The following is a 9,437-nucleotide window of genomic DNA, read 5'->3' as shown; positions in this document are numbered from 1 at the left end:
TCGGTATGTTTGGAGAAATTTTTCAGAGGAACTGAGATAAGTATCGGAACATCATCAGGAAAGAAACTGATGTCGTGAAGATGAGTAACAAGGCGAGGAATAACATCGAGAATGGTGTGGTCTATACAATACCTTGAAGAAACTGTTCCCTCGTATATTATGGTGAATCCTCCCGAGGCCTTTATAAGAGATTATATGAACATGAGAATGATGTAAGGTGTCACAGAGCATCAAATTCTTTAGTTGTTCACTTTGATGAGTATATATAATCATTTACCCATGTTGAAGGAGGCAGAAATAATACACAAGGGTTCAAATAAATGTGTAAGGAGGGCAATGGAAGGAGCTCACAATTGTGCAAACAAGGGCGGCACAACTAACCATCATGACGGTTTTCTGTGCTGGGCGGGGCCTAGCGCGGAAATAGCAATCAGGAGGGGCGGCGAAGTCAGGTCAGGTCTTGGGGGTAGGGGACTGCCAGCAAGAGGGGGTGATCCCGCGGGTACTTATGCAACTCACGTCAGTCAGAATGTGGCATTCTCTTTGATATAGTCCTCTGGTCGAAACGTTTGAGAATAAATTCCAGCCTCTCACCTGTGTTTTTCCTAACCTCCCTATGGACTCCACTTGTCAGTATGGAACATTAATATATATATATATATATATATATATATATATATATATATATATATATATATATATATATATATATATATATATATATATATATATATATATATATATATATATATATATATATATATATATATATATATATATATATATATATCACTTCCTGTAGCACCCCACGGGATGCATTGGGCCTCGATGAACTCTCTCCACCAATATTTGTCTCTTGCCATCTCCTTCAGGTCCCACCGACACTCCTCTCCCACTTCTTTTTTCATTGTCCTTAACCAGGTTTCCCTCGGCCTACCTCTTCCGCTTCTTCCACTAGCAGTGCACTCTGGCACATCCTGTATTAAACTGCCTTGTTTTCTACATATGGCCCCCAGCCATTTCCAGCGAGACAGTCTCACATATTCATCAACTGGTTCCATTCTCGCAATATCCCTTACTCTGTCATTTGTACCTCTGTCTTGCCACTTTACCCCAAGAATCCTTCTCAGCATTTTATTCTCAAATCCTAATACTTTCTGATCTGTTGCAATTGTACTGTACCATGACTCATGCCCATAAATTAAAATTGGCCTAACCACCGACTTTTTTCTTTAGTATACACCGAAAGCATATTATTATTCCAAACAGCTCGCCAAGCCTGTCTAATCCTCTCCTCAGTTTCATTGTTTAATCATCCATTAGATGATACAATCGTTCCCAGATATTTAAAGTTTTCTACATTCTTCATCACATTATTTCCAATTACACAATCGATTTGGTTCTCCACGTTCATATTAATAATTTCAGTCTTTCCACAATTTATTAGCAATCCCACTTTTTCTCCTTCCTCCACCATACAATCAAGCACCCTTTGCATCTCGTAAATACTTCCTCAAATCAGTACAATATCATCAGCATAGTTCAAATCCATCAGTTTCTTATTTTCTTTCCAGTTAATTCCTGCACCTGTTCTCCTTACAACCTTTCTCATAATATAATTCATAACCAAAACAAACAGCAAAGGCAAAAGAACTCCTCCTTGAATCACTCCTTACCTAACTTCAAGTGGATCACTCAATGAACCACCCACCATTACCTTACAAAAAGTACCTTCATGCAGGCTTCTAATAATATTTATAAACTTTTCTGGTATACCATAGAATCTCATAATTTTCAACATAGCTCCATGTGAAACACTATCAAACTCCTTTTCAGAATCCACAAAACACATACTAAGTGGCATTTTCATCTCATTAGCTAGTTGCATTATATGCCTTACAATAAAAATTTGATCATTACAACCTCGACCCTTTCTAAATCCCGTTTGTTCTTCTCTTAAAATTTTATCACTTACAGGCTCTATTCTGTTCAACAAGATTTCGGAAAAGACTTTTGCAACAACAAGTGTCAAAGTTATCCCCCTCCAATTTCCACACAAACTTAAATCTCCCTTTTTTGGTATTTTTATAATCATTCCATTTTTCCACTCTTCTGGAATTCCAGCATTATCCCAAGCCACATTAAAAAGTTTCAAAAGCTCATTCATCAACTCATCATTTTCCACCTTAAGCATTTCAGGAAATATTCCATCCTCTCCTGGAGCCTTAAAATCCTTTAACTCCTTTATAGATTTTGCTGCCGCTTCCAAGGTTATATCCCCTGTTTCTATCTGCAAATCTCTCTCGGCTGGCAAAATGTCCTCTTCAGCTGGGATTGGTCTGTTTAGAATATATACATTCAAAATGCTCCTTCCATTTATATCCAAATCTTTAGTCACCAACTTACCATATATATATATATATATATATATATATATATATATATATATATATATATATATATATATATATATATATATATATATATATCATCAGCCGTTGAGGTCCACCGCAGGCCCGGCCTATTCCTACCGAAGCATGGACAATACAGCCAATGTATCTCTACTCAGTGGCTTAGACTGTCTGGTAGAGACTGTATGTAGGGTGAGAAGTGCTTGTAAGTGTAATTGTAGTGGCTTTGGATGTGTGTATAGTCTGTGAACCAAGTGTAATCGGCCCGCCTTAAGCCCATTGGGTGCAAGCATACTAGTATACGACACTGGTTCAACCACAGCACCCCTTGCGTCCGCCAAAGTAGCAAGTCGCTTGGTGAACGCTTCCCAAAGTTTTTACAACTCAGGCGGGAGGCGAACCCGCGTGCGAAACGCACACTCTACCACTGTACCACAGAGGCTCCATATTATATATATATATATATATATATATATATATATGTATGTGTGTGTGTGTGTGTGTGTGTGTGTGTGTGTGTGTGTGTTGGGGGGGGGATTCACCCCACGTTCAAGCGATTTTATTCAACTTTGAAAAGGGCATTTGTTGTGAAAGCTTTAATGATGCCTACATCAAACCTCTCGGACCCCTTCATCTCGACAGCTTCATTTTTTATTTAGTTTTTTTGTTTTGTTGCTACTCGATGAACACTTTCAACATCCGTGTAATAAAGATTAAATGAAAATTAAGACGACAAAGGACAGTTCCGATGGCGGCACCCATCCCAACATCATTCTGAAATGAAGTTTTCTGTTTTGAACTGGTTAAGCACTTGAAAATCACTATTCTGGGCCAGAGGCCATACCATTTTAGCTAACTGCCCACCTATATCATATTGACTGCTATTCCAGCACGATACAGCTTTGCGATCGACCAAATGCATACCAAAAGTGCCTCATACACACATCAGACACGCCCAGACCCACAATGCAGTGCTCTGCTCTGCTTTTCCTTTTCATGTTTATGGCTATTTCAACACAATACAGGCACGCGATCGTCTAGGTGAAACCATATGAAACTCACACACACACACACACACACACACACACCCTAGACGCACATCAAACACATCACCAATACCTGCTCCCGTCAATACCTTCTTGGTAGGCCTGTACTCTATCATTCGAAAACGCAGTGATTGACTGAAATATTAACACAAACATACACAAAATTTGGCTGTTCCCTGTGAACGAGGTAAAAACACCTGCAGTTTGACAGGTCTCTCTATACCTGAGAAAAGCTCTTTGGAGATGAAAATTACAACTGAAAACAGTCACTGAACTGAAGAGGTCAAAAGTTTCCCTTGCCTCCTCCTAAAATACAACTTCCATAAGAAGCTTTACTCACTCCTTACCAAAGTCTCAAGAACTCGTAAAAGTCGCCTGGAGATACCAAGAATATTAGAGAAAATTATCGTACAAAAAGGCATCAAAGCCTCCTCCCCCCCAAAAAATAAAAATAAAATATTTTCTTAAGAATCTTTACTCATTCCACCATAAAACTTTGGTAGTCCAATTTGTCACATTTCTGGACACACACACACACACACACACACACACACACACATATATATATATATATATATATATATATATATATATATATATATATATATGAAATGCATGCTAGTACGTTCGTTCGTTTAAAGTTTTCTGCACCTGTAGTGCAGGCCGGGCCATCTATTAGCCCGGTGCATGCTAGTAGATATACTATCTAGCATGCACCGGGCTAATAGATGGCCCGGCCTGCACTACAGGTGCAGAAAACTTTAAACGAACGAACGTACTAGCATGCATATATATATATACAGTACAAGTCCCATTATTCGGCATCTATGGGACCAGGATGATGCCGAGAAATTAGATTTGCCGAATAATCAAAAACCTACCCACTCAGTACCTTAAATATATTGGTGAACACTCATCACCACCTACGGTATGGTATTACAACTGTGTTTGGAGAGAGTACTGTATACTGTACAATACTGCAATCAATACAGTACTATACCTGAATCTGAAATACAGTATATATATATATATATATATATATATATATATATATATATGTATATATATATATATATATATGTAAATTAGTGAACATATACAAGTGTAATGACACAGTAGGCATACAAGTCAGATAACACTTCCTGGATGGCCGAAATGATACGGCATATTACCTACCAGCTCAGTACATCACTTGTATTGGTGAACTCATCACTACTTATATTATTACAAATATGTTTGGAGTGAGTGCTGTATATAGTACTTTCTCCAAACAAAATAAAATAGTCGGAAAATTGCATAAAATAAAGTAAAGGGATCTGAATTGGTAAGGTCTTTCTGATGAAAGTTATAACTTACATTTAGCACTCACTCTTTTGTTCGTTTTTTTGTTTGTTTACATGTGAAAGGAGAGTACTGATGGAAACAGTAATGTATTCCATGAACCCCTTAATAACCTCCGACATTGAACAACCCTTTACAGTACCGATGTCGAGTTAGTGAGCTATGGAAAAACTGTGAACAATTATGGGAATGGAACGAAGGTCACTGGTATGATTACACGACTCTAGCTACGATTCCAAGCAGTCAGGGGGTCAGTTAATCTCAGATGTTTTCGCCCATTTGGTAAATGCCCCGTAACTTTATTAATTCTCCAGTCAATCATAGCGAATCATAGCATGGGTTTAGGAAGCTAAATAACACATTTCTAGGTGCACCAGACGATTATCTTCACATCTTATAAGAAAATGGAAGAAATTAAATCCCTCTCTGAGTACGTAAAGTTCTTCCATTCTTCTGAAATCAATTTATTTTTCTTAAAGATGGGAAGATAATTGTCTGGCTCACCTAGCAATGTGTTATTTAGCTTCCTAAACCCATGCTATGATTCGCTATGAGTCATGGAAAGATTGATAAAGTTACCGTGTATTTACCAAATGGGCGAAAACATCTGAGATTAACCGACCGCCTAACTGCTTGGAATCATAGTGTAGTCATGCAAACATACCAGTGACCTTCGTTCCCTCCCCATAATTGTTCAGTTTTCTTTATAGCTCACACTAACTTAACATCACTGACATCGGCACTGTAAAAGGTTGTTCAATGTCGGAGGTTATTAAGGGGTTAATGGGATATATTACTGTTTGCATCAATGCTCTCTCTTTCACGTTAAGCACAAAAACAAACAAAAGAATGAGAACTACTGTAAATGTACGTTTAACTTTCATCAGAGAGACCTTAGCAATTCATATTCCTCCAGTTTATTTTTAGTATTTTTCTGACTTTAGGTTAGGTTAGGTTTGGTTAAATTATTAGGTACAGTTAAACTCGGTTAGATTAGGTTTAGTTAAACAGGACAGTCCCTTCCACCATTATGCTGAGGAATAAAAATACTAGAGCTGTCACAGCCGTACAGCTAAAAACAACGGGGAAACTGATTTAACAAGCAACATTTATTTATGGGTAATGCATTACAGTGTCATGGGTTACTCAATTACCGGTAAGTCATTTTCATGAAGGCATCAAGAATGAAAGAATTTCAAGAATTAGCGTGGGGGCTTGGAACGTAACCCTCGCTAATTTGGTGGGGGTGGTTACTGTAGTGTATGATACTGTGCAATATTGTAATCAATACAGTACTATACATGAATCTGAATAAAAATATAGAAATTAGTGAACATACAGAAGTGTAATGAAACATTAGGCCTACAATCCACAGATAACACTTCCTAGATTGCCGAGATGATTCCGGACATATGCCGAACAATCAATGATTTTCGTAAATGGGACTATTTCTCAAAACTGCCGAAATGTCGGATCTACCGAACAATCAGCTGCCGAATAATAGGACTTTTACTGTATATATATATATATATATATATATATATATATATATATATATATATAGATAGATAGATAGATATACTATCACGAGTTCAACAAATTCTTAAAGACACCATGTAACTACTGGGTACTACACTGGAGGGCAGATGTGTTACACTCTTAGTGTTTAGTAGTACTCTCTCTTAAAATCATTAGGAGAGAGGTAATTGAGGTTTCATATTACTCAGTGCCATTACATTATGCTGTGTTAAGGAATTGTCGGCTGTGTACACATAAAACAGTCTTCTCATTGTTCCCTTCCTGAGGCGGCAATTTTGGCCAGAGGTAGCAACCACTGCGAAATCATTGCATGCTGGATGCGTCTGAATCGTTACGGCAAAGCAACAAACATCCGCTCACATTCGTCTCCCACCCTGGTAAATAAGATATCTCATGACATGTTATGGATGTAGAGATTAACAGAGCACAATTCAAATGATAAAACAACACTGATGTTATAAGTGAATTATAAGAAATTTATACGACAATACATTATACTACTGGCAATAGTATGCCAGTTAATAGGGAGATATTTAAATGAATTAATGTTCATACATAGGAGAATGATAAACACTGATATAATGATATAGTGATGAATAAAACTACATTATTGTCACAGCTGGTTATAGGATATACAATGGTATTACCAAAAAATAAAATCGCAATAACTAAAATAATGTTCATATAATCAGTTCGAACTCTACACGTCTTCATACAAATCACTTTACAGTAGAGGTGAAGTGGTCGGTGGTGCAGTTAGTAGTTGCCTCTGGGCAGTGAGTTGTCCGATTCATCATGTTCCCACTCAGATAACTCCAACTTCAGCAGGAGGTTGCTATATATTCACGTCACCTTCAACAGCATCAAGTTTCACCATTTTCTTTGCTCCTTTATATAACCTAATTTCATGGAGTCTTTTTCCACGCGTTTAACACAACAGTGGACAAAAATCACTATGATCAAGAATCCGTCTAGAGTAAATGGGATAGGAATATATATATATATATATATATATATATATATATATATATATATATATATATATATATATATATATATATATATATATATATATATATATATATATATATATATACAGCTTCTGTGGTACAGTGGTAAAGTGTGCGTTTTCGTACACTGAAGAACGAAGGTTCGCGCCCCGCCAGGGTAATAAACTTTGGGAGCATTCTTCAGGACATGTATTGCACTGGCGGACATAAGGGGTGCTGTGGTTGAACCAGTGTCGCAGACTGTAAAGTATGCTTGTACCCAGTCGGCTTGCGCGGGCCGATTGCACTTGGTTCACAGACTACACACACATCCAAAGCCACTCCAGCACAACAATTACACTTACAAGCACTTCTCACCCTACATACAATCTCTTCTAGACAGCCTAAGCCACTTGGTAGAGATACATTGGCTGTATCGTCCCCACTTCGGTGGGGATAGGCCGGTCCTGCAGTGGACACTCAAACTGCTGATGAGATGAGATGACATGTATCTATATATATATATATATATATATATATATATAGAAAACGAGGGCTAAAAAAAAAAAAAGGCAATGATGAAGGAAGTGAGATATCTGGATTATAGCATTCTCACAAGGAAAAGGTGTTATATGGAAGTCACTACAAGGAAACACAGGACAAAGATGAAGGGTTTGAACAGCTGACGAACACTAATGTAAGAGATCAAACGGGACATATGGTCGTGAGACAGAAGAAAGAATTCAGTGTACACAAATGCAGTGTATTTTTTCACATTATAGTACAGCACAATTCTAAGTTTGAGAAAGGAAAAACAGACTCAAGATTAAAGCTAGTGCGAGCCCACTGCAAAACTAAATGAAGATCTAGCATTCGAACAAGGTCTATAGTAACATAACTATTGACAATTCCTCTGCTTGCAACATATCTTATTGGAGGGACAGAGACAAGGATATACCAGTAAGATGGAAGATCATATACAATATTTCTTTAATATTATTATTATCATTTCACTAAGACATTAAAAACTTTGTAAAACTACATACCTATTCATTCACATATTTAACAATACTACCTAGTAACAGAGATGATGTCTTCCACTAACATTACTTCCCCATAGGGCGTTACCAGTGCCCCTGGGCGGAGGACCCCATCTCTATCCCCATCACCCAGAGATGAACCAAGGACAGCAAGTGCCGGCAAGGCTGTCTACACTCTGTACAACATCTTACTTATTAAAGGAGTGAGAATTAATGTTCAGATAATCAAAGTTGTCCTGACAGGTGGAGGAACAGACACAAGAAACAGTGGGACGCATTGCTGGGCGAAAATTTTATTTGTACTCATCAACAGGTACAGTAAAAGGTGGTGAAGGGGTAGCAAGGGTAGGAGGACAAAGAAGAAGAAGGAGAGGAAGATGCGTTATCTTCCTGATTTTCCTTCCACTGGAAGCACCTGGGATTTCCGTTAAGATCATCTCAGTAAATCCATTTACTCTGAAATGACAAGTCTTTAATCTTAAATTTTTTACTGATATGACATATCACGCGATGTGAGCCCGTAAATCTGTAGTCAGATTTAGAAGTATTAGTGTGCGAGCGAGCAAATACCAAGTCCCCAGCATTAACACTGATAAGTGAGGCAGAGCCGTGCTAGCGATGTAATATATCCTTTTTAGACGAGGCAAGATTAACCTTTATATATTGGTGTATTTTCTGGAAGTCTGTCAGTTTCATTTTCACATAATCATCTAAGTTATAGGGTGGACTAGATTTTGATAATAGTACTGAACTGGATAAAGATTTATCGAATCCATAGTCCTATATGACAAAGAATGAAGTTTCACCAATACATTTATTAATGGAGCTGTTGACAGAAGCAGCAACTTGGGTTATCCACTCATCCCAACAGGTGCTTTGAGAATCTACGTTTCTCAAGTACTCCAACACCTTACGATTTTGCTTTTCAAAAAGGCCATTGGCAGCTTGATGGTTGGTTGTGACATTATATTTATTGATGTTACACTGTTTACAAATGTCAATAAGAAGACTATTGCTGAACTCTGAACCATTGTTGGTAATAATGGTTGATGACGTAGTGAATGGACAAAT

The sequence above is a fragment of the Coenobita brevimanus genome, chromosome 17 (genome assembly GCF_032717465.1).
Source record: "Coenobita brevimanus isolate Jiangsu-jjx chromosome 17, ASM3271746v2, whole genome shotgun sequence".
Classification (NCBI taxonomy): domain Eukaryota; kingdom Metazoa; phylum Arthropoda; class Malacostraca; order Decapoda; family Coenobitidae; genus Coenobita; species Coenobita brevimanus.
The sequence above is the reverse complement of the archived record's forward strand: the minus strand, read 5'-3'. Positions refer to the sequence as shown.